We start from the raw sequence: 26,772 nt of genomic DNA, 5'->3' as shown, positions 1-26,772 counted from the left end.
GCGGATCATGAGGTCAGGGGATGGAGACCATCCTGGCTAACACAGTGAAACCCCATCTCTACTAAAAATACAAAAAAATTAGCCAGGTGTGGTGGCGGGCGCCTATAGTCCCAGCTACTCAGGAGGCTGAGGCAGGAGAATGGCCTGAACCTGGGAGGTAGAGTTTGCAGTGAGTAGAGATCACGCCACTGCACTCCAGCCTGGGCGACAGAGTGAGACTCCATCTCAAAAAAGAAACAAAGAAAGAAAAAAATATATCTATATATACACATATATAAAATACAGAGAACTGACAATTAAAAACAACAGTTCTCTGCCCCACTCCTCCCCATCCCCAGTCCCACTCCTCAGAGGCAACCATTTTTTAACAGATTCTGTTGGCAATTCATCTGATAGTTACTTCTGAATCTCTAAATATTACTCTGTTTCTATTCCTAATTTATGCATTTTGGACATTATCTATTGACTCCCTGTTATAAAAATGGAAGATTTAGCTCACTTAACATTACTCCCAACTGCCTCTGTTTCTTCTGCCTCCCCATGGTTGATAGCATTATTTTATGAGATTTTTTAAAATTCACTTTTTAAAATAGCATGCTATTTTGAAATTTACTTTTTTGGTGTACAGCTCTATGAGTTTAGGCAAATACATAAAGTCATGTAACTGCCACGACAATCATGATATAGAACAGTTCCATACCCCCCAAATCCCCTCATGCTGCCCTTTGTAATCAACTCCTTCCTTTACCCCCTACACTGATCTGTTTTGTTGCTACAATTTTGTCTTTTCCAGAATCCCCAGAAATTGAATTATATACCATATAACCCTTTGAGACTGACTTCTTTCACTCAATATAACTATTTTGAGATTCATGTATCTGTTGTTCATTCTTTTGTATTGCTGAATAGTACTCCACTCATGGATGTACCACAGCTTATCCATTCACCAGTTGCAGACCCTTTCAGTTGTTTCCAGTTTGATAGCATTATTTTTAGTTATTCTATTGGTTACTTTTTAACTGGAAATCATATACTGAAACCTCTACTTCTTGCACCATCATCCACTATATAGTAAGTAGATCTTCCTTTTCAGAATAGTAAATGCTTTGGACTGATTGAAAAACATAATACTTTCATTTCTTTAGTCACAGTTTTAGGTGGATTTAATTTGAGGGTGTGATTTTTCATGGGGGTGGAAAGATTTGTTCCAATGCTGTCCAGCAGCCCTATTCAAGGCTACAGCCATTCTAAATGCCTCCTGTCACATAGCGGGCCTTCTCTAGTACTAGACATGCTTGTTGCTGGGAAGATATGCATGTACTTTCTGTTCTGACCGTTGCTAACTCAGGCAGTAGTTTTTGGGAAAAAGACCTTTCTTCATGTGGATTTCAGCTTTTGTCTGTCATGTTTTTTCTGTTCCAGCTGCCTTCACCAGTGAGCACAAAGCCACATTTCAAAGGAAACTGACAAATTATCCCCAGCTGCCAGAAGGAGGTTAGTTTTCTGTGTGTTCAGTGTCCCCCTTCTCTGATAACCAACAGGTTAACTTTCTAAAGGGAACTGACAAAAGCAGAAATTGTCCTTTTACCCAAATGAGTTGTGATTGTTGATTTTTTAGAAGACGTGGATTTGTAATATTCCTCTCCGTTCCTACTCTAATTTATACCAGGAAATAGAGTGTAAGTGATCACAATGGAACCTCTATTGTTTGCAAGATTCATATTAATGCATTCTGGTTTTTTAAGTGCTTACAAGATCTAAATTAATTTTTAAATTAGCTAGCACAGTGTCTTTACTCAATGAGTAACCATTTAAAGGCTGAATGATGTCAGCCCTGGCCATAGAGATTTATGTGTTGTTATATTTCATTTGCATTTTTAACCATCTTTGTACATGTGTTATGCATCTAGCACTTATGCTGTATAACAGGAGAGAGTCTAATGCCTAGCACAGTACACTACACATAGTAGGTGCTCACTAAATGCCATTTGAATTGAAATGATCCAAAAGAGTGTCATGTATCTATAATGGTAAAATATTCTGTGTTAATGCAATGAGTCAGGCATTCTCAAACGCTAATAGGAATGCAAACTGGTACAACTCTCCCACAGGGCAACTTGGCAAAATGCTCGAAAGCCTTAACCATGTTCTTATCCTTTTACCCAGTAATTCTCTTTCTAAGGATTTATGGTAAAAGGAAATAGAGATGCACAAAAAATACAAATACATGGAAATTCATTGTGGCAGTATTTAAAATAGAGAAAAAGTGGAAACAACTTAAGTTGTCCATACTATGAAATCCTATGCAGTAACATTTATACTATGAAATGCAAGGTAATTATTTAAAATCATGTTTAGAAGAATATTTAATGACTTGAGTAAATGCTCATGGTCTAAATTAAGCAGGGGAAAGGAGGATACACAAACATACAGTGAAATCCCAAGTGTGTGTGTGTGTGTGTGTGTGTGTGTGTGCAGGAAAAAAAAAAGACTAGAAAGAAATAATAGAAATATTAACAATGATTAGCCAGCCATGGTGGCACATGCCTGTGGTCCTAGCTACTCAGCAGGCAGAGATGTGAGGATCCCTTGGACCCAGAAGTTTGAGGTTGCAGTGAGCTGTGATTGCACCACCGTGCTCCAGCCTGGGTGACCGTGTCCCTAAGCAACAAACCACAGAACTATAATTATCCCTATGTTGTGGGATTATGAGTCATTTTCATTTTCTTATTTTTATAATGAGCTTATCTTACTTTAAAATCCAAATTTTTTTAATTTTAAAGAACTAACTACTACTTATGCTAGAGGGCTGACATTCATAAAATCCTAGTAATGAGATATAGAACCATTTCTCCAACTAGTGTCAAATCTTCATCTTTAAAAAAAAAAATGAGATAGAGTCTCACTCTGTTGCCCAGGCTAGAGTGAAGTGGGCTGATCATAGCTCACTGCAGTCTTAAACTCTTGAACTCAGTGTCAATTCTTCAGATGCCATATGGATGGTTACGGCAGTGGTCAGTTTTTAGAAAAACTAAATAAAGCCCAGAAGTCATTTCAGATTTAAATACTCTGAGGGGTGGGGTACAGTGGCTCATGCCTGTAATCCTACTACTTTGGGAGGCCAAGGTAGGTGGCTCACTTAAGCCTAGGTGTTCAAGACCATCCTGGGCAACATGGCAAAACCTCATCTATACAAAAAATTTAAAAATTAGCCAGGTCTGGTGACATGCACATGTAGTCCCAGCTACTCGGGAGGCTGAGGTGAGAGGATTGCTTGAGGCCAGAAGTTCCAGACCAGCCTAGGCAACAAAGGAAACCCCCATTTCAACAAAGAAAAAAATGTGAAAAATAAGCCAGACGTGGTGGTATATGCCTGTAGTCCAAGCTACTCAGGAGGCTGAGGCAGGAGGATCACTTGAGCCCAGGAGTTTAAGGCTGCAGTGAGCTGTGATCATACCACTGCACTCCAGCCTAGGTGACAGAGTGAGACCCTATCTCAATAATAATAGTAATAATAATGATAACAATAATAATAATAATAATAATGCTCTGAGCCTTAGTTTGATATTGAAAGGAAAATATGTTTATCCTTTTCTCTAGGCCTAGTTAATTTTCATCCTTCTCTCTCCATCCCCACCCCTTTTTAAACTTTCCAGATCTGTGGAACAAATGTTGAGCAAACTGGAAATAAATAAAATCCAATGGCTTTAAGATACCACAAATCCCTCCCTTCCTGTGTACTAATGGCTACCTGCCCATTCTACTCCCCAGAGTGAAGGGCTAGAATCAGCCAAAATGGAGGCTTTTCTGATTCAAGCATGCAAAATGCAAATGCTCAAAAGATAGAAAAACTTAGGAAGTCTGAAAAGATTGAGACACAACATGTGCAACTCTCCCTCCCCTAGATTCTTAGCTTCATGTGATATAAAGTATGGGCTCTGATGGGGGAAAAACCCAATCACAGAAGACAGATGTATTAGTCTGTTCTCATGCTGCTCTGAAGAAATACCCAAGCCTGGGTAATTTATAAAGGAAAAAGATTTAATTGACTCACAGTTCCACATGGCTGGGGAGGCCTCAGGAAACTTATACTCATGGCAGAAGGGGAAGCAAACATGTCTTTCTTCACATGGTGGCAGGAGAGAGAAGTGCCAAGTAAAAGAGAAAAGCCTATTATAAAACCATCAGATCCTGTAAGAACTCACTCACTATCATGAGAACAGCATGAGGGTAGGCACCCCCATGATTCAATTACCTCCCACCAGGTCCCTCCCGCGACACTTGGAGATTATGAGAACTACAATTCAAGATGAGATTTGGGCAGTGACACAGCCAAACCATATCAGCAGATGTATTAAGGACAGTTCATATTTCAAAGAAATCACACAATCCTGGACCTTTAGAGCTGGAAGGAAAATATTCCAGCAAGTACAGGTCTCCTTCCAAATACCAGATACTATGCTAATCCAAATGTTATCTCATTAAAAAACCACCTACCAGCACACCTCATTTTATACATGAGGAGAGAGGTTATTTACCCAGAGACAGGTTATTAACTACCTTAGCTCACATCATTTGTTGGCTGCTAAGTTGTGATAGTTCCCATATCTTCTGGAGACTCTCAAGTGAAAAGATGGGTTTTTCTAGTAGAATCTTTCCTTCAGCTCCAAATATTCCAAATAGTTACTATGTACTTGTGCTTGGATGTTTTGCTAACAGCTCAAGCTAATCAGGTACAAAGTCAAACTCATGGTGTTTCCCTCATCTCCCTGTCACCCAGGATCTGAACCAAAGTCTGTTTTGCTTTTTACTGTATTTCATCCCCCACAAACAGTCTGTTAACAAGTCCTGTCAATTTTTTCCTTCAAAAACGACCTCCAGGTCCTAACATACTCTCAAGGCAACTCAACCTCTACCTCCTTAAAAAAACAACCCTTCTTGACCACTTCAGCCATACTCTTGCCTCTCTTCTGGCTTCATACAGCACTTTTAATCTGCATGACACAGTTTAGTTTAGCACTTGTCATTCAGGGGCAATTAGCATGTGCTCAGCAGCATTCACTCATGCAACAAGCATGTATTGAGTGTCTACTATATTCTACACCCTGAAATGGAGAATTCACTTTTCTTGTTTTCCCAAATAGACATCAAATACCCCGAGAGTCGAGGTCACATCTTTCTTCATAGTTTCTTAAACACCCAGTGCAGTTCTGGGCACATACTGAAGACTTGTTAGTTAAAAAGCAGTACAGACTCAAGGAATCTGTCACCAGTTCAGCAGCTGACGAGCTCAGGGGACACTTTAGTCAATAATTCTGCTGCAACATCTCACAAGCTACACGAGTATGATCCACTCATTCAACAAAGACGGTGTATTAAAATGTGAGTTTTTAACACCATAACTTCAGAGATAAGTAATGAGATTTAATAACTAATCAGAGATATGGGATCCTAAAAGTCAGCTTCTGCTTTTAGAAAGATGGAGTAGATGTACTTTTCTCTATTCCTTTCACTAAGTACAAGTATAAACCCTAGTTATTATATATACAACAAACATAAGACAACCAAGAAAGGTGGAGAGAAGATAGACTGACTAAGGACCTTGAGACTCAAAGAGTGACATGTTCGTGAGTTCCCTGAGCTTTCTTTTTGCCTCGAATATCCCAGGCTGGCTGCTAGAGAAGCTAGCAATTCAGAAAACACCAGTGGGAACAGATTTTTCTAAAGCCCCAACAAAAGCCTACTCTCTCTAGCCAAAGGACCAGAAAAGGGGCATCCTAGAAAGACAGAAAACTTTTAGACCATTATTGCTCTACTGCAGCCAAACACCGCAGGAGAAACTGTAACCCTCACCTCCAACTGTCCAAGCAAAGGCTGAGTGGCGAGACTGAACTTCTACCCCAATCTGGCAGTAACAAGGCAACCCTTCCAGTTTTTTCTACTAGAACAATGTCAGAATAAAACCACTAAAACATAAGGTTTAAATAAGATCCAGAGTCTCGTGACATAATACCCAAAATGAACAGTATTCAATTGAAAATCATTCATCATACCAAGAACCAGGAAGATTTCACACTGAATGAAAAAGACAGTCAATTCATGCCAGCACTAAGATGACTGAGATAGAATTATCTGACAAAGATTTTGAAACAGCTATCATAAAAATGCTTCAATGAGCAATTACAAACATGCTCGGAACAAATAAAAAGAACAGAAAGTCTCAGTAAGCAAATAAGAATATATAAAGAACCAAATGTAGACTTTAGAACTGAAAAACACAACAACCAAAGTGAAAATCTCAGTGAATAGGGTGAACAACACAATGGAGGGGACAAAGGAAAAAAATCAGAGTACTTGAGTATATAACAACAGAAATTATGCAGGGAGCAAATAGACTGGAAGAAAATAACAGTCTCAGGGACCTGTATAACTATTACAAAAGATATAACATTCATGTCATTAGAGTCCCGGGATGAGAGGAGGAGACTATGACTGAAAAGTATTTCAAGGAATAATGGCTGAAAATTTTCCGAATTTGGCAAGAGACATAAACCTACAGATTCAAAAAGCTTAGAGAATCTCAAACATGCTAAATCCAAAGAAATCCACACTAAGACATATCATAGTCAAACTTCTGAAAACTAAAGACAAAGAAAACAATCTTGAAAGCAGACAGAGGAAAAACAATGATTTGGCCAAGCATAGTGGCTCATGCCTATAATCCCAGCACTTTTGGAGGCCAAGGTGGGTGGATTGCTTGAGCCCAGGAGCTTGAGACCAGCCTGGACAACATGGTGAAACCCCATCTCTGCAAAAAGTACAAAAATTAGCCAAGTGTGGTGGTGCACACCTGTAGTCCCAGCTACTCGGGAGGCTTAAGTAGGAGGATCACTGAGCCCAGGGAGGTAGAGGCTGCAGTGAGCCATGATCATGCCACACTGAACTCCAACCTGAGTAACAGAGTAAGGCTCTGTCTCAAAAAAGAAAAGAAAAACAATACTTTGACAGAGAAACTGAGAAACAATTATTTTAATGGCAGTTGATTTCTTGTCAGAAACCATGTGGCCAGAAGAAATTGACACATTTTTCAAATGCTGAAAGAAAAGAACTAAATCCTATATCCCACAAAAATATCCTTCAGGAATGAAGTGGGAATCAAGACATTCTCAGATGAAGGAAAATTAAGAGAACCTGTCTCCATCAGAGCTACTCTAAAATAATAGCTAAAGGAAGTTATCTAAACAGAACAGAAATGATAAAATAAATCTTGGAACATCAAGAAGCAAGAAATAATACAATAAGCAAAACTATGGTGAACACAATAGACTTTCCTTCCTCTTTGAGTCTTCAAAATTTTGTTTGATGGTTGAAGCAAAAATAATAATACTGTCTGATATAGTTCTTATTGCATGTAGAGGAAATATTTAAGTTGATCATATCATAAACTAGGGAGATAAAGAGACATTAACAGAAGTAAGCTTTTATACTTCACTCATACTGGCAAAATAACATTACCAGTAGACTGTGATAAGTTATGTATACACAATGTAATACATAGAGCCACCACTCAAAATCTATACAAAGATATACACTCAGAACCACTACAGATAAGTCAAAATGTTACAATATTCCCAAAAATATTCAAGTACTCATAGGAAGGCAGGAAAAAGAAAATAAAATTAAAAATAAAATGGCAGACTTAGATCCTAACATATCAATAATTATATTAAATGCATATAAGGTCTAAATACACCAATTAGAAGACAGAGAATGACAGAGTGGATAAGGAAAAACGACCCAACAGTATGTACTATACAAGAAACTCACCTTAAATATAATGATACAAGACAACTGAAAGTAAAAGGAAGGAAACATATTTATCATGCAAGCATTAGTCAAAACAAAGCATGAGTGTCTATATTAATATCAGATAGATTTCAGAGAAAGAAAATTATCAGAGACAGAGAGGGACATTATATAATGATAAGTGGCTCAACCCACCAGAAAGATGTATCAATCCTAAATGTGCATGGAACAAACAACAGAGCTGTTTGTGAAGCAAAATATGTGAAGCAAAAACTGATAGAACTGAAAGAAGAAAATCCACAAAGCCACAATAGTTGGAAATTTCAACACTCCTCTCTTAACAATTGATAGGACAACTAGACACAAAATTAGCAAAGATAGAGAACTCAACAATACCATCAATAACAGGATCTAATCAACATGTATAGAATACTCCATCCAACACAAGCAGAATACACATTCTGGAGAACATAGAACAAGATAGACCATATTCTGAGCCATAAAAGAAACCACAACAAATTTAGAAGAATTGCAATTGTACATAGTGTGTTCTCTGACAATAATGGAATCAAATTAGAAATTAATAACAGAAAGATAACAGGAAAACATCCAAACACTTGAAAAATAAACAACATCCTTCTAAATAATCTATGGGTCAAAGAGGAAGTCTCAGGAGAAATGTTTAAAATACGTTGAACTGAATTGAAAATAAAACTATAATATTTCAAAATTTGTGGGACATGGCAAAAGCCACGCTGAGAGGGAAATTTATATCACTAAATTATACATGAGAAAAGAGGAAAGGTCTCAAGTCAGTAATCTAAGCTTCCACCTCAAGAACCTAGAAAAAGAACAAATAAACACAAGGCAAGCAGAAGGAAGGAAATAATAAAGATAAGAGTTGAAATTGAATAAAAGGAAAACAATAGAGAAAATTAATGAAAGAAAAACCTGTTCCTTTGTAAAAACTAAAGAATTTAATAAAATTGACAGACCTCTAGCAAGACTGATCAAAAAAAGAGAGAGAGAGAGAGAGAGAGAAGAAACAAATTACCAGTATCAGAAACAAAACAGGGGATACCACTACAAACCCTGCAGACATCAAAAGGTTAACAACTTTACACACACAAATATAACAATGAACCAATTCCTTGAAAAACAGAAACTACCACAATTCACCCAATATAAATACAGGTAGTAGCTCCATAACAATTAAGGAAATTAAATTCATAATTTAAAAACTCCCCAAACAGAGATCTCTAGGCTCAGATGGTTTCAACTGGGGAATAAACATTTAAAGAAAAAGTAATGCCAATTGTACATAATGTCTTCCAGAAAATAGAAGTAGAGGAAATATTTCCCAATTCATTTTATTAAGCTAATATTACCCTGATACTAAAATCAGACAAAAACAGTAAAACTGCAGGCCAATATCACTCATGAAAGTAAATGCAAAAATTAATAACAAAATATTAGCAAACAGACTTCAGCAATATGAAGGAATTACACACCATGACCAAGTGAGGTTTATTCTGTGTACACAAGTCTGGTTCAATATTTAAAAATCAATCAATGTGAACCACCATATTAACAGCTAGAGAAGAAAAATCACATGATTATATCATTTGATGCCGAAAAAATATTTCACAAAATTCAGCATCCATTCATGATAAAATCTTTCAGCAAACAGGGAATAGAGAAGAATTTCCTCAACTTGATAAAGAGCATCTGCAAAAGAAAACCCCTACAACTAACATTTTACTTAATGGTGAAAAACTGATTGTTTTCACCCTTAGATCAGGAAAAAGGCAAGGATGTGCACTTTCACTACTCTTATTCATCATAGTGCTGGACATTCTAGCTGGTACAGAAAGTCCAGAAAAGGAAATAAAAGGCATACAGATTAGAAAGGAAGAAAGAACATTTTCTTATTTTCAGATGACATGATGGTCTGTATAGAGAATACCAAGAAAACTTTTTTTTTTTAACTCTTAGAACTAATAAACGAGTTTGGCAAGGTCAGGAGATACAAGATAAGCATACACAAATAAATTGTATTTCTATATATTAATAATGAATACATAAACACCAAAGTTAAAAATACGACACCATTTATAATTGCTCAAAAAAGACTTAGGTGTATATCTAACAAAACATGAATAAGACTTGTATGTTGAAAACTACAAAATGCTGAGGAAAGAAATCAAATATCTAACTCAATGGAGAGGCATACCATGTACTTTAAATGCTTTAAATCCATTTTAAAGATTAAGCATAAAGGTGTCAATTATTTCCAAATTGATATACATGTTTACCATAATTCCTATCAAAACAGCAACAAGATTTTTGTATAATTTTATGTCAAATTTATACAGAAAGTCAAAGGAACACAAATAGCTAAAGCAAGTTTGAAAAAGAAGAATAAAGTGGGAGGACTCAGTTGACCCCATGATATATCTACAGTAATCAAGACTGTGTGGTATTGGTAGAAGGACAGACACATAAATCAATAGAACAGAACAGAACCCACAAATAGTCCCATATAAATATGACCGACTGACTTTTTAAAAGATACACACACAATTCAATGGAGGAAAGATAGCCTTTTAAACAAATGATGATGGAGAAATTACACATCCATGGTAGGGAAAAAAAAAAAAAACCTTGTAGTAGTCACGGTTCTCCAGAGAAACAGAACCAATAGGATGTGTGTGTGTGATGGGGGGTGTGTTTAGAGAGAGAAAAAGAGACAGAGAGAGAGATTGATCGATTGATTGATTAAGAAATTGGTTCATGGAATTGTGGAAGCTGGTAAGCCCACAATTTGCAGGGTAGGGCAGCAGGCTGGAGACTCAGGGAAGAGTTAATGTTGCAACTTGAGTTCAAAGGCAGTCCGCTGACAGAATTCCCTCTTCTTGAGGGGCCTTCAACTGATTGGATAAGGCCCACCCCCATTATGGAAGGTAATCTACTTTACTCAAAGTCTACTGATTTACATGTTAATCTCCTCTAAAAAACAAAATACCCTCACAGCAACATTCAGAGGTGTTTCACCAAATATCTGGGTACTGTGGCCTAGCCAAGTTGACACATAAAATTAACCATCACAAAGCTCAATCTAAGACTCATACTTTATACAAAAAGTATCTGAAAATGGATGATGGAGTTAAACATAAAAACTATTTTAAAATGTTTAAATAAACAGTAGAAAATGTTTGGGATCTAGAGCTTAGGCAAAAAGTTCTTAGACTTGATACCAAAAGCGCAATCCATGACAGGAAAAATCAATAAATTGGACCTGACCAAAATATAAAACATTTACTCTGTGAAAGAAGATGAAAAGACAATTTGTATAACATAATGGGAGAAAATATTTGCAAACCGTACATCTGACAAATGACACATATCTGGAATACATTAAGAACCTTAAAAAACTCAACAGTAAAACAAAATCCAACTAGAAAATGGGCAAAGGACATAAAGATACGTTTCACCAAAGAAGAAACATGGATTGTAAAGACAAGAAAAGATGTTCACCATCATTAATCATTAGGGAAATGCAAATTAATACTTCAATGAGATGTCACTATATACCTATTAGAACAGCTGAAATAAAAAAACAGTGACAATACCAAATGTTGGTGAGAATGTAGAGAAACTGGATCTCTCAGACATTGCTGGTGGGAATGTGACATGCTACAGGTTCTCTGGAAAACTCTTTGGCAGTTTCATGTAAAACTAAACATGCAAGTACCATAGGACCCAGCAATCACACTCCTGGACATTTATCCCAGAGAAATGAAAACTTATGTCCACACAAATTCTCATACGTGAATGTTTATAACAGTGTTATTCATAATAGCAAAAAACTAGAAACAACCAAAATGTCCTTCGATAGGTGAATAATTAAACAAACCGTGCTACAATAAAAAAGAATGGACAATAACTTGGATGGACCTTAAGGGTATTACCTTGAGTGCCAAAATTGTTTGCACAAAGATCTCCACTCCTCACTCCTCTGCCATTGCAAACATTCTAGCTTCGATTAACTGGGATTCAAAAGACAAACTGGCAAAAAGAAACACCCAGGTGATTTCAATTTTGTAGCAGTGTATGAGAAGTGGCAATCTCTAAGGCAATGTTTCTTAAATATTATTATCCCATATCTGCAAGACACACACATTCACACATGTGTACGTGTACACACATACACACACACACACACATTTCCAAGATGACAGATTTTCATGCAATGAGATTTTGGCCTCTATTGATTCATTTTCGAAGATGAAAGATAGAGACCTACCTGAGCTGTGCTCGAATGAGGGGAAAGGGTGATGGTTGGTAGTGGCATAGGGAAAATGGCAGGGAAGAGAGGAAGATAACACTGAGTTGTATGAAGAGGATTCTGCTGACCTGGGCTCCAGCTCTGTAGTGCTGGTCTTGGCCATTCTCTCGACATGTGCTATCTTCCCCATCTGCACCCCCAACTCTATGTCTGACAACTGATGTTAAAATGTCTCTTCTGGCCAGGTGTGGTGGCTCATGCCTGTAATCCCAGCACTGTGAAAGGCTAAGGGGGGCGGGGGATCACTTGAGGTCAGGAGCTCGAGACCAGCCTGGCCAACATGGTGAAACCTGGTATCTACTAAAAATACAAAAAATTAGCTGGGCGTCCTGGCTTGCACCTGTAGTCCCAGTTACCCGGGAGGCTGAGGTGGGAAAATCGCTTGAACCTGGGAGGCAGAGGTTGCTGTGAGCCAAGATGATACCACTGCACTCCAGCCTGGGCGACAGAGTGGGACTCTGTCTCAAAAAAACAAAAAAGTCTCTTCTTCAGGGAGGCCTTGCTAGATCCCAAGAATAGGTTAGATCCTTCTGTTATGCACTCTTTATTATAACACTTGCATATAACCCTTGTATCATTTATCGCAAATGTAATTACACATTTTTGAGATCAATTATCTAATACTAAGTAATGATGTGTGAGTTTATCTATTTACTTCCTGTCTCCCATTTGGGACTGTAAACTCCATTAATGTAGAAACCCTGTGTTAGTTCCCTTTTTGATATTCCCAGCACCTAACACAGTACTGGTCCAAAGAAGGTGCTCAGTACATATATGTTGGATGAATGAAGCCAGGTAACAAGACTCTGATTGACTTAAACATAGTTACTCAAAATCATGTTAAGGAAAAATAAATTTTATTTATTTATTTTTTATTTATTTTTAATATGGAGTCTCGCTGTGTCGCCCAGGCTGGAGTGCAGTGGTGCGATCTTGGCTCACTGCAACTTCCACCTCCTGGGTTAAAGCAATTCTCCTGCCTCAGCCTCCCGAGTAGCTGGGACTACAGGCACGTGCCACCACGCCGGGCTAATTTTTTGTATTTTTTGGTACAGATGGGGTTTCACCATGTTAGCCAGGATGGTCTTGATCTCCTGACCTCATGATCCGCCCATCTCGGCCTCCCAAAGTGCTGGGATTACAGGTGTGAGCCACCACGCCCGGCTCATTTGTATTTATTTTCTCTCTTACAAAAGAGGAAAAAACTCCCTATCCCACATTGGATAAGACTGAATAGCTACAGGGATGCCCTGGAATGAAAAGTACTGTTTGACTACATGGACTAATGATAGGAAAGCAATGGTTTCCTAACCTTTGAGTCTGGAGGTCCACTGTACTTTTTTTTTTTTTTTTTTTTTTTTTTTTTTTTTTTTTTGAGACAGTGTCTTCCTCTGTCACCCAGGCTAGAGTGCAGTGGCGCGATCTCGGCTCACTAAAACCTCTGCCTCCCAGGTTCAAGCGATTCTCCTGCCTCAGCCTCCCAAGTAGCTGGGAGTACAGGCATACCCCACCACGCCTGGCTAATTTTTGTATTTTTAGTAAAGATGGGGTTTTGCCATGTTGGCCAGGCTGGTCTCGAACTCCTGACCTCAAGTGATCCACCCACCTTGACCTCCCAAAGTGCTGGGATTACAGGCATGAGCCACTGTGCCCGGCCCCATTGTACATTCTTTGAGGTACAGAATCCCAAGCCCGGAATCTTCTGCACATGAAAATGTAGACATCAGTACTCATGTATCCATCATTGGAGGGGTTTCTTTCCACCCACCAAATATCCCTTGAAATCATCCAGTAGAGCCCAGGGGTTGATGGAACCATTGGCTACCCAGGCTAAAAATTATGATTTTCATCCCCTATACTTATTTTCCCCAAGAGAACAAGCGAATTAGGCAAGCACAAAGGATTTGAGAGGAGGCTGCAATTTAGACTTTGACTTTAGGACCCCAATATTCTTCCTCAGGCTTCTCCAGGTTTCCCATTTCCTGTCACTCAGATTGGAGCCCTCCCTGCCAGCCAGTTAGGAAACAGAGATTCCACCAGTGGGAGAAACTGGAGGGGTGGGAGGAACATGCTCAAAGTCGGAACATTTCAGGGACAAGTCCAACCTGTTTAGCCTCTCACACATAAGCTTGCCTTTTCTTCTCAATATACCATGATTTAGTGCCAGGCCACCTAGGTTCCCCGCACCTCCTCCACCCAGTCCCTTCAGGGAAACAGGGTCCTTTCTGGCTGAGTTCCACGTTCAGTATCCAGTGCTCTCCTCATAGCCGCCTGACACCGGAGCTGTTGCTCAACCCCTCCCTCGATCAGATGCCCTGTGTTGCTTGAATTCATTTTTCTCCCTGGGCCCCTAAGTCAGTCACATTTTTCCCCAGCTGCTCTTCTGCTCTCTGCTACTCTTGATTGAATTCATCCCTTCTCTCAAATGTCTCCTTCTCACTTCCTCCAGCTTGTGTTTTCTCCATCCTTAAGTATTCTCCAGGCTCCTCTCTCTCCTGGCCAATGGTGCTCTGGTGAGATCATTTTCTTCACAGCACCCTCACTCCACATCCATCCTGGGCCTGCTCCCCAGCTGTAGATGCGGTCATTTATTCACCAGCATTTTGCAATAACTAAACAACCACAGGTTCCTGTGGGTTCCCCACACAAGGAGGGACTAACTCCAGCATACACAGAACAGAAAAGAGGGTTCTACGGGAGGCAGAGGTTTCAGTGAGCTGAGATCGCACCGCTGCACTCCAGCCTGGGCGACAGAGCAAGACTCTGTCTCACAATAAATAAATAAATAAATAAATAAATAAATAAATAAAGGGTTCTAGAAAAAAAGGGGTGCAAGATTCAGATATTACCGAGTTTGAAGATGAGAGTATTTTTCAGCAAAACAGCTAGAAAATCGATAGCTTTCCCCCTAAAGAGGGGGTAAGCTAATCAAATCATAGTTAAAGAAAATCTATTCAAGGGTGTTTTTATATCACTTTTCTATATGCATCCTCTTTGTATATAAACCTCCTTCAAAATGCTCTAAGAAAGAATACAAGTACCAGAACCTTATAAATTGGGTTTTTCTAGGGTCAATCACATTTTTTAAGTGGGGGTAAAACTGTACCAGTTCATAAAAATAAGAAATATCCTGACAGTTGTTTTATTCTGCATGAAACGTGCCCTTTTTTTGTAGTTTGGAGGTTATGAAGGGAGGCAACAGAACAACATCGATTTTAATCCCTGTCCCCTCCCCTCGCTGCCTGCCTCATTAAAAGCTAGTGGGTCTTATGAACAACCTGAAGATGCCTGCGAGCCACGGCAGAGGCCACCATGAATAGCACTTGAATGAAGTAAGAGAAAAAGGAAAATTGGGAAGCATCTTACTGGTGCCATCTCCCCCACTTACCATTTTCTGTGATGTACCTGGGCCCTCTCTTCATGAAGTTATTCTGGAGAACTGAGGGATTTAAAGGGCTACGCCTCCCTAGAGCAATCAACATCTTAACAGGATCCACAAGTGGAGGCTTTTTTTTTTTTTTGAAGCAGAGTCTCACTCTGTCACCCAGGCTGGAGTGCAGTGGCACAATCATAGCTGACTGCAGCCTCGAACTCCCAGGCTCAAGTGATCCTCCCAGCTCAGCCTCCCAAGTAGCTGGGATTATACGTGCCAACAACCGTGACCGGCTATTTTTTTAGTTTTTTTTTTTTTTTTTTTCTGTAAAGACAGGGGTCTCATTTTGTTGCCCAAGCTGGTCTCAAACTCGTGGCCTCTAGTGATCCAACCTTCCTCCTCGACTTCACAAAGTGCTGGCATTACAGGCCCCAGCCACCGCACCCAGCCCACAAAGGGAGCCTTAAAGAAATGTCTGACTTCTGTGGGGAGAGAACCAGCTGTGGAGTGAGCTCAGCTTGGCCTTGACTCCTGGTCACTTACTAGGATGTGACCTGCGTGAGCAAGTCACCCAAAGTCTCTAGGCTGCAGTTTCCTCCTCTCTCACATGGGAATAATAACAGCCCGTACCTCAGAACACTGTGAAGCCTACATGAAGCAAGGCTCACAAAGCCCTATGTGCAGTGCCTGGCATGTTAGTACTCCCTAAATGTGAATGAGGGCTGGGCGCGGTGGCTCATGCCTGTAATCCCAGCACTTTGGGAGGCTAAGGCGGGCAGATCACTCAAGGTCAGGAGTTCGAGACCAACCTGGCTAACACGACGAAACCCCCGTCTCTACCAAAACAAACAAACAGAAAACCACAAAAATTAGCTGGGCGTGGTAGTGCACGCTGTAGTCCCAGCTACTTGGGAGGCTGAGGCAGGAGAATCGCCTGAACCTGGGAAGCAAAGGCTGCAGTGAGCCAAGATCATGCCATTGCACTCCAGCCTGGGTGACAGAGCGAGGCTCCATCTCAAAAAAAAAAGAAGAAAGAAAGAAAGAAAGAGAGAAAGAAAGAGAGAAAGAAAGAGAGAAAGAAAGAGAGAAAGAAAGAAAGAAAGAAAGAAAGAAAGAAAGAAAGAAAGAAAGAAAGAAAGAAAGAAAGAAAGAAAGAAAGAGAGAAAAAAAAATGTTAGCGAGGAGAAGGAAGAGGAGGAGAGGGAGAAGGCGACAAGATGACCTTGGAGTTCCCTGGAAAGAAGGGGCCTAGCTGCCCTCTGCGTCCTTCCCCTACCACTCTTCCTTTCACAGCCTAATCCAAAGGTGGCTTCACAGCCCCTCAGGTTTAACAGCTGAGACTTTGTTTCCAAACCCACAGGTGTGCTGTAGTGAGCACCTGGGTGGAATGTTGCTCTCTCCTTCCTGCAATTACCAAATCGCTTTAAGGGGAATGCTGTACATTTTTTTTTCCAAGTGAAGTCTGTGCTTGTATTTGCTCACAGTGAATTTTAAAATTGAGGAGATGATGAGCTTGTTTACTAAATAAATATGTGTGTTTGGATCCATTTGCCATCTCCTCCCTCCAGATGCCCTCTCCCCCTCCCCTCGCTGTGGGCTTCAAAAGCAGGGCAGGCGGTGGGGTAGGAAAATGCAAGTTGTTGGTCTTCTTGGACCCAAAAATTATTTACAGAGCACAGGATTTACAGTCAGGAAGAATTTTTTTTCACAGAAACGGGCAAATCCTAGATGCTCTCTATGTATACAGACCTCCTTTCCAACAGTTATGAAAGGACATTTTACATTTCAAATGAGAGCCCTGTTGGCGGTACATTCTCAAATGCTAAGTTCCATCAAAACATCATGGAGAGGGGAAGGAGGGCACATGGCAATGGGCACCTTTGGGTCCTGACTTCTCCCCGGTAATGCTGTGACTCAGGAAGTAGGCAGGGGTCCTTCTTTTCACCCCTAGTTCCCTCCCCCAACTCCTTGTACATCTGATGTCAAAGCATAAGCTGGTAACCTATACTGAGGGGGAGAATTCAACCCAGGGGCAGCTCAACTTGAACAGTTCTGTCCACAAGTCCAACTTTAAATTCTAACCCCCCCTAGAAATAGTCCCGTTCCTGCAGCTGCTCTCTACCAGCTGCCTAACCAGCTGCCTTTGGGCCAAAATTACCCCCACTTCAGAGTCCCCATCTCAGAACATCATAAACATACTCCCTGGGGCTCATTCATTAACCCATGAGCTGGAGTTGCCTACTTTGGAAGTCAGCTGTGGTCTTCACTATTTTTTTTTAACTTAAACAATAATGAGCAACTCACAGATATCCCTCACTCTCAGCACATGTGGAATGAGATTTTAAAAAGCTTGCTAAGTCAGACCCCAGAACCAACTCAAGGCAGAGATGATGTGAATGTGGAACTAATCAAGAAGTTACATGTGTTAGCAAGATCTGGCTTAATGGTTCTCTTTAAAAAAAAAAAATATATATATATATATATATATGAGAGACAGAGTCTCACTCTGTCGCCCAGGCTGGAGTGCAGTGGCACAATCTCAGCTCACTGCAACCTCCACCTCCTGGGTTCAAGCGATTCTCTTGCCTTAGCCTCCCAAGTAACTGGGACTACAGGTGCCTGCCACCACGCCCGGCTTTTTTTTTTTTTTTTTTTTTCTTCTCTTGTATTTTTAGTGAAGACAGGGTTTCACCGTGTTAGCCAGAATGGTCTCGATCTCCTGACCTCGTGATCCACCCACCTTGGCCTCCCAAAGTGCTGGGATTAAAGTCGTGAGCCACCGCGCCCGGCCTAAAATACTTTTTAAATTTTAAGTGGCATCACGAAAGGTGGAATCCTTGCCCTGTTTTTCTGATTCCTTGTTGTTTTTATTTAGGGAGAAAGACATTCTGCCTGTTTATGTGTCAGTTGCAGAATTTGTGGGTAACAGGAGATCGGGTGTGAAATTGAGGCTAGGAGCTCACAGGGAGCAAGAGATAAAGAATCCAGGATTCAAGATTCAAATCGCTGTTGCTTCTGTGGTGAGAGCTTGTCACACAGGCAATTCATTGTGGATTAATTTTCCAGTGATGTAGTAACAAAATCAGCACATCAAATAAAATATTTAACACCCAGGAAAAGCCAAATGCATATTCTGCATGTGTGTCGTTAAGCGGTATTTTTATGGAAGGAAATCTAATTTGAAACAAATGTTGGAACAGAAGTTGAGCTTGTGAAGGGCACTGAGAAACCCTCACACATAAGGTTTTAAAATGTTGCCCAGAAAAAGCGTAATCCTCAGTGTCAGTCCTTTGGATGGTCAGCATGCACGTTCAATGCTCGTGTTTATCCACCTGTGTGCACAGGTGTCTTCACTCACTTGCAAATCCTTCACATCAAAACCTGGTAGTCATATTGCTTACATGTGTTAAATGGAAAATGGAAGTGGACTGGTGGGTCCTGTTGTCTAGCACCCTACTGCTTGGTCTCAGGACAAGAAGGGAATCTCAGAATGATGGGTGGGGTTATATCTGGATATCCCTTGCTGGGCTGCCTGAGATCAGCATTTCTGCCCACAGCTAAGCAATTCAAGTGCTCTGAACCCAAAGTGGCGAGCCCCCAAGCTTCTATCTGGATCTCTTGAAGGCAGCGTGTAGGGTGTTGTATGTGATCTGTGCAAAAGGAAGGAGCGAATTGGAGTTATTGAGTGAACCCATAGCCAGGGGAGGCCCCTGTACAGACAGATGTCATGGAGGCATAGTCAGGAAAAGTTTGCCATGACTTGGATTTCTTTCTCTCCCTGCCCGGATGCCTGCCTGCAGCCTTTTTTTTTTTTTTTTTTTTCTTCATTCACTTGTACATACATTCCTCAAGTATTTACCGAACACCTATTTCAGGCATGGGCCTGGGTTAGCCAGGGCAGCAGTATACAGAAGTCGTTTGTTTTCTCCTCTCCCTCTCAATGGGTCTTCTTTCCTTCTCTCTCTCCCCATAATTCAGTGGTAACAGGGGTGGATGGAGGAATATCCAAAACTCGTCTCTGTAGGAGACATCTGCGCCAGGAATTTCCAGCAACCCCTGAGGAGAGTGGCAGATTGATGGGACTCTAGTTGGGACTAACCAGGAGGTGGAGGGAGGTGGGAGTGGAAAGAGACCTGCAGCCAGGCTGTCTGCCTGAGCCTATTCTATAGCTCCCATTGATTGGACACTTGCTCTGTGCCAGGCCCTGTACGTGCAGTTTTTCAGATCTCATTCACTCCTCCAATCCCATTGAGGTTGCTATTATAACTGTCCGTATTTTATGAGGACACTGAGGCCAGGGAAGGGAAGGGACTTACCCAAGGTCACACAGCTAGGAAGTGACAGAGTCTCAATTCAAACTTAGGTCTGTATATCTCCAATTCCTTGGGCATTAAAAAAAAAAAAAAAAAAGCCAGGCGTAGTGGCTTACGCCTGTGATCCTATGCTTTGGGAGGCTGAGGTAGAAACATCGCTTGCGGCCAGGAGTTTGAGTCCAGCCTGGGCAACATACTAAGACCCTGTCTCTACAAAAAATTTTAAAAAAAAAACAAAACAAGAAAACCCTCCTTATCATTACATCAAAAGTCCAGACATTTTGAAAAGAGAGAGCTTAGGAGCTCTCATGAACTCTGTTTCCATGTGTGGTTTAGTCTAATTTCTATATTCAACAATAATAATTTTAATAATAACACTTATTGAGCACTTGCATGACAGGAGCTATACTAAACAGTTTTACACTCATGGTATCATTTAATAATCATAACGACCCTATGTAGTGTTATCGTTATTATTATCCTCATTTACAAATGATGAAAGCAATGCTTAAAAAGTAATTCCCAAAGTTAGCACTGTCTTATTCCAAATCTCTCTTGGTACATCAAAGGCACTCAACTACTAGACTATCCTGCCTGAAACCCTCCAGGACCTCATTGTTTCCAAACTTCTTTCCCTAGACTTTCTTCCCACCATTTTTTCTGTCCTTATAAGTCTGTCCAAATACATTGCGCTCATTTCTGTCCCATGAGTGAACTAAGTCATTGTCTCCTCCATAACCTTGCCTTTTCTCCTCACCCAAATCACTTCTTATCCCCAATATCCAATTAGGCATATCTGGAAGTTCCAAGGATGTGTCCATATAGGGAAATCAGAACAAGAATACTAGTAACACCAAGTTTTCAGTCACCCTTCTAGGTTCATAGAATCTTAACAAGACAGCGAAACCATAAGCCCTTGTACTTAAAAATAATTGATGCTGCTTAAAACTTGGTATTTATTGTATTTTATCTTATTTTATTTACAAACACTATGGTGACTTTAAAACTTAGTTTAAAAAAATAATACTCCTCGAAGTCTATAATCTCCCACATACAAAATCTCTAAAGGAGAGGCTTAAAAGAGAAGTACTCCTCCCAGAAAATCAGACTATTTTATAAATAATGATAAGGTGGCCCTTTTGAAAGTATTGCTTATTTAGAGGCTGGGGATTTAAACTTAGATCACTAGTGAGGGTGTGTTCCAATTACCATAGCCCTAGATAAACATGACCTTCTTTAATCAGCTCTTTGTCCCCTAGTTTCTTAGCAGAACCGCCAATGAGCCAGGGCAGCTGCCATTTTGTGACAGTTTCTTTTTCCATTTTCCAAGGAAGCAAAGAATAAGGAATGCCTCCCTTCCCTCCCCATTCCCTGTTTGGAGTCATGCCCTCTGAGAACTTATTCTATTTCAGCTTCTACCTCTATGCAGTCAGAAAAATGATTCCGAACAACCCATAGAATGAGCACCTGCTTCAGTTATTGTCCCAATGTGAACATGCTAATCCCTGGGTTTAGGCGAGGTTTGCCTTCCACACAGAATGGTCAGGCCCTTCTAATAGGCCAGCACTTCTGGTTTTAATACCCCAGTCTTGATTTCTAACAGGTGGGTGCCACAGTTGTTCAGCTCTTATTATGAGCCAGTTCATAGCTCGAACAATATAGGATTCTTCATAAAGAGTCTGAGAAACTGGGCCAGGCTCGGTGGCTCACCCCTGTAATCCCAGCACTTTGGGAGGCCGAGGCGGGTGCATCACTTGAGGTCAGGAGTTTGAGACCAGCCTGGCCAACATGGCGAAACCCCATCTTTACTAAAAATACAAAAATTAGCCAGGCGTGGTGGCAGGCGCCTGTAATCCCAGCTACTCGGGGGGCCGAGGCAGGAGAATCACTTGAACCCAGGAAGTGGAGCTTGCAGTGAGTCAAGATCCCACCACTGTACTCCAGCATGGGCGACAGAGTGAGATTCTGTCTCAAAAAAGAAAAAAAAAAGTCTGAGAAACTGCCAGATGGTATTATTGGGGGGAAATAAACTCAATTCCTTTCTTCAGCAACCCAAGCTACTGGATTTAATCAGAAATGAAGGGTGCTTTCACCCTGCTGCTTTCTTCAAACTCAGTAAGTGCCCCTCACCCTTTTTCAGTTTTTACAAAGTAAAATGTTTGTAAAAACCCAACTTATGTCAGGGAACTAGGGCTGCCTAGCTCTGGTTGTTTCCAACATGGCACTAATGAGACATTGCCCACTGACTCAGTCATTCGACTGTCTGTACTCTTTGCCTCCCTCCCATCCAAGCCCTGACATCCAAGTCTGGAGTGTCACAAACATTCAGGCTTGGCAAGAGAAGCCCATTCTTTTTAAAGACATGATGAAATCAGAAAGACATACAATCCCTGTCCTCAGAGTGGAATCAGGAATATGTGATTCTCCACTTCCATAACAAATGCAAGAGTTTGAGAATGTGTGGTACCCTTTTTCCATTCAGGAAGATTTATTGGGTGAGTCTACAGGCCATTCTTCTTAGTTTGGGGTTGCCATATCTGGTGGCTTTGTACAGAAGCCATACACATTTCCCGCGTCAAAACAGATTGAGAAGGCCTGAATATACAGTGTGTCTCGAGGTTCATTGTGTTCTGGGTATGCACGCAGCCCATGGAATAAATGTGTTACATTGAAATAAGGAATGGCTGTGTGCTGTCAAGAAGTCTAAAATATAGAGAGTGATAAAATAGAAACAGTGGTCCAGAATTATCTACTCTAAATGCCCTTTAATTTCTGTCTCCCATTTATTGCCTCTATTTTTCTCAATTTCCCCTGCTTGAAAAGCTATTAACTTCCCCACCTCCCCACAACCCTAGACTCTGATACCCATAAACAACCATTGCCACTCTTAGGTCCTCTGTTGTGAACACCTTCACTGTGTTTGCTTTCTTGGCACTGGCATAGACTAGACAGAGAACTATAGAAGCTTCTCATCCTGGCTTTGCTGCTTATGACCTTTGTGTCTTTAGTGAATTTCCTAACCTTTCTTATCATCAATTCTTCTTCCATAAAAGGAAGCTAATAATAATACCACACAGAGTTGCTATGCGGGTTAAGTGAGATACTGCACGTACAGCCCTTAACACAGTAACACAGTGTCTCAACAAATACCCATTTCCCTCCTTCCTGTTTTCCTTCCTTTCTTCCTTCTGTGGGAATCTCAGTTGTTACAGTTAAGCAGCTGCCTACGATGAAAGGTTTTGTCTAGTGGGTGGACTCAGTTTCTGTCTTTGTTCTCATCACTTAGGTGTAAAAAGAAAGCTTTAAAAAGTAGGATTATTTTTGAGAGTGTATAGAAAAGTTGTTGCTCTTTGTATAAGACAAAATATCCAAGTTTCAAAAATCCTAGTGGCCTGCCTACCTTAAACCTCTTTGTGTTCTTCTACACCCAAGGGTGCTCCAATTGGCAGAAGGTAGCCACGTAGGAAATTAAACAGCCCATCTATGTCTATTTATACCCAGCATAAATGCAGTGCGATCAATTTTAGAACTGGTGGCTTGGCCTGAGAAATAGCTATGTTTGGTGGAAGCAGAAGCAGGGCAAGTTCATAAAGAAGTGCACAGAGCTCTTGGAATACAGGAATTATCTGCTCTTCTTGGATGTGGGTGTCCTCCTAGGGACGAGCATCTGCCCTCACTGTCCTAAGTTCTAGAGGCCTCAGCTTTCCGGGAAAGCACAAACCACTTGCTCAGCTGGGGTCTCTCTGGGTCTGCCCTCTCCAGCCTGTGACACAAGTCTTGTGTGAAAGCCTGAGAACACTCCATTCTTCCTCTTGTTATTTTCAAGAAAGTTTTGTCCCTGTCTCTCACTGCCACCCACCATCTTAGAGCTTCTCTCAGCTTCCCTGAGTCATGCATGGGAAATTGCTCCCAGAGCCCCTCTATGCTTTGGTTTGCTTGGTTTGAAAGTTGATTCTGTCCCCTCTCCTAAAAACTCAGCCATCAGACACTGAAGCAGAATCACCCAAGTGTTTTAGAGCCATAGTCCAGAAGCCAAGCCACCTCAGGACTTTCCTTTTCTTTCACGGCGATTAAATTCATTATAATGTCTGGCCATTTTTCTCTGAGTTGTAAGGCAGAGAAGCCAGGCAGGCTAGTGGAAAGGCCTGAGGCCCCGATTGACTTATCCAACCTTGACCTTGATCTTGGCCAAGGCTCTCTGCCCTTCTGGGACCCCCGTTACCACAGTTTTAACATGCGATGCCTGTCTTTGGGGCCCTTACAGAAGAGCTGCAAGGATCAAGAGGGATAAAAGGAGGGATAAAATGATTTCATTTTATCTCAAGAGAGATAACAGGAGGGAGTTATCTATTGGGGTGGGACTGGGGAATCTCTAGACAAAAGATATCCAGATTAAAGCAAAAGTGCCGTCTTTTGAGATTTGTTGCCATATGTAACCCATACATGTTTAAACAAGCATTTTAGAACCCCTGGTTTCTGTAATCACTTAAGACATTGCAAAGAAGCATAAATGAATATTTTTAAAGTCATCACTACTACTACTATCTAGGTGAAATAGAAAGTATTTCTACTTTTGAACATTTTCCCTATAACTGTGATAGGGCCTCCATAGACTGCAGTTCCAAGGATCAGAGCCCCAACCTTTTTAATTCGGTGCAAGAAATTTGCTTTAATTTGGATATCTTTTGTCTAGAGATTTCCCCAGCACCACCCCAGTAGATAACTCCCTCCTGTTATCTCTCTTGATCAGCTCTCCTGTAAGTCCCCCAAAGACAGGCATCACATGAACCCCCAGTTCAGGCTTTCACAGTCCATGCTGCTTAGAAAGACCATTTCCTCAAAAAAAAGTAGCCAGGCGTGGTTACACGTGCCTGTGATCCCAGCTATTCAGGAGGCTGAGGCGTGAGGATCGCTTGTGCCCAGGAGATGAGGCTGCAGTAAACTATGATTACACGACTACACTCCAGCCTGGGCAAAGAGCAAGCCCCTATCTCAAAACACACACACACACACACACACAAAACAAACAAACAAACAAAAAAACAGAAGAAAGACCATTTCCACTGCCCCACCCCCAGGCTTCAGGGCTGGGCAGTAAGCTCCATTCTAAGGGTTTTTTTTCTTAATGGCTAATACTTAGAATCATTCTGAGTATTTTCCTCTATATCATGACCTGCCCTCCCTTCTCCCCTTCCACCTTCTCCTTGTAATTTCCACCAATACACAGTCACATCCAGTCACAACAAAAACCTGGCTGAGAGGTCAAGTCCCTGTTAGAAAGTGTTATATAATCTTCTGTATGTCAGGATTGGAGGCTGTGGGCATCGATGACATTGTAAGACTTTCAAGAGAAGACCTACATAAATAACCTCTGCATGTGTACATGATGTATGTATGTGTGTGGGTTCCCATGCATGCATGTGTTCATAATACATGTGCTAATTATCGCTCTACTACACACACACACACACACATACACACACGCATGCACACACAAGGCATTCTGTGATAGAACCTTAAAGACCATCTTTTTTTTTTTTTTTTTTTTTTTTTTTTTGGTGAAGTCCCTCTCTCTCTGTGTTGCCCAGGCTGGAGTGCAGTGGTGTAATCTCAGCTCACTGCAACCTCTGCCCCTCTCCGGTTCAAACAATTCTCCCGCCTTAGCCTTCCGAGTAGCTGGGACTACAGACATGCGCCACCATGCCCAGTTAATTTTTGTATTTTTAGTGGAGACGGAGCTTCACCATGTTGGCCAGGCTGGTCTTGAGCTCCTGACCTCAGGTGATCTGCCTGCCTTGGCCTCTCAAAGTGCTGAGATTACAGGCGTGAGCCACCACACCCGGCCAAAGACCATCTACTCTAGCCTCTGATATAGGACAGGATCTCCCTCTCCAGTCACCCCAACAAGTGGCCAGCCAGCCTCTAACTGAATGCCTACAGGGAACAAAGAGATCTTAGTTTCACTCCAGGTTTCCCCATCCATTTTTGGACAACTTTTATACTGGGAACGTCTCCCTGATACTACAGTGCAATTCTAGTTCAGTTTCTCCTGTAGGCATCAAATATCAGCACCAACACCACTTTTAACTGGCCCCTTTCTTTCTAAGTTTTTGTCTCTATTCCTTGTTGCCTCATCATATTTCTAATTCTAAACGGAATTTAAGATTGTAACAAAACACGGAGTCAGAACATTAATAATTGCAGGCTCCTATCTCAGAAAGGAGGCACGTGTGTCTGTTCCATTTGTTAGGAAGATATAATTGTTAGTTTGCTAGGGCTGCTGTACATAAACTGGGTGACTTAAAACAACAAAAAATGTATTGTCTCACAGCTCTGGGGGCTGGAAGTTCAAAATCAAGGTGTCGGCGGGGCCATATTGTGTGACGGCTCTAGAGAAGCCTCTTCTAGTTCTGGTATTTGCCGACAATCCTTGACGTTCCTGGGGTTGTAGGCGCATCACTGGAGTGATGCACATGGCCGCCTTCTTCCTACATGTCTCACATTGTCTTACCTCTGTGTGTGTCTGTCTCTGTGTCCACATTTTCCCCTTTTGTAAAGACATGAGTCATATTGGATTGGAGCCCACCATAATGATTTCATTTTATCTTGATTACCTCTGTAAAGAGCATATTTCCGGCCGGGCGCGGTGGCTCAAGCCTGTAATCCCAGCACTTTGGGAGGCCGAGACGGGCGGATCACAAGGTCAGGAGATCGAGACCAGCCTGGCTAACACGGTGAAACCCCGTCTCTACTAAAAAAATACAAAAAACTAGCCGGGCGAGGTGGTGGGCACCTGTAGTCCCAGCTACTCGGGAGGCTGAGGCAGGAGAATGGCGTAGACCCGGGAGGCGGAGCTTGCAGTGAGCTGAGATCCGGCCACTGCACTCCAGCCTGGGCGACAGAGCAAGACTCCGTCTCAAAAAAAAAAAAAG

General features: G+C 41.2%; 1 protein-coding gene across 3 annotated transcripts in view; it reads left to right on the top strand.

The window, feature by feature from the left end:
* PLAC1 (placenta specific 1) overlaps positions 1 to 26,772 on the top strand; it is a 198,004-nt gene that overhangs the window by 159,647 nt on the left and 11,585 nt on the right. For 2 of the 3 annotated variants that reach the window (XM_025372465.1, XM_025372464.1), the window contains one exon: positions 1,423 to 1,494. The exons of the other annotated variant lie outside the window; for it this stretch is intronic. The gene's annotated coding sequence lies outside the window, so the exon portion shown is untranslated. The remainder of the gene's footprint in view (positions 1 to 1,422; positions 1,495 to 26,772) is intronic. 3 annotated transcript variants of the gene reach the window in all.

The sequence above is a fragment of the Theropithecus gelada genome, chromosome X, assembly GCF_003255815.1.
Source record: "Theropithecus gelada isolate Dixy chromosome X, Tgel_1.0, whole genome shotgun sequence".
NCBI classification, from domain to species: Eukaryota; Metazoa; Chordata; class Mammalia; order Primates; family Cercopithecidae; genus Theropithecus; species Theropithecus gelada.
This window is presented reverse-complemented; position numbering and strand designations above follow the sequence as displayed.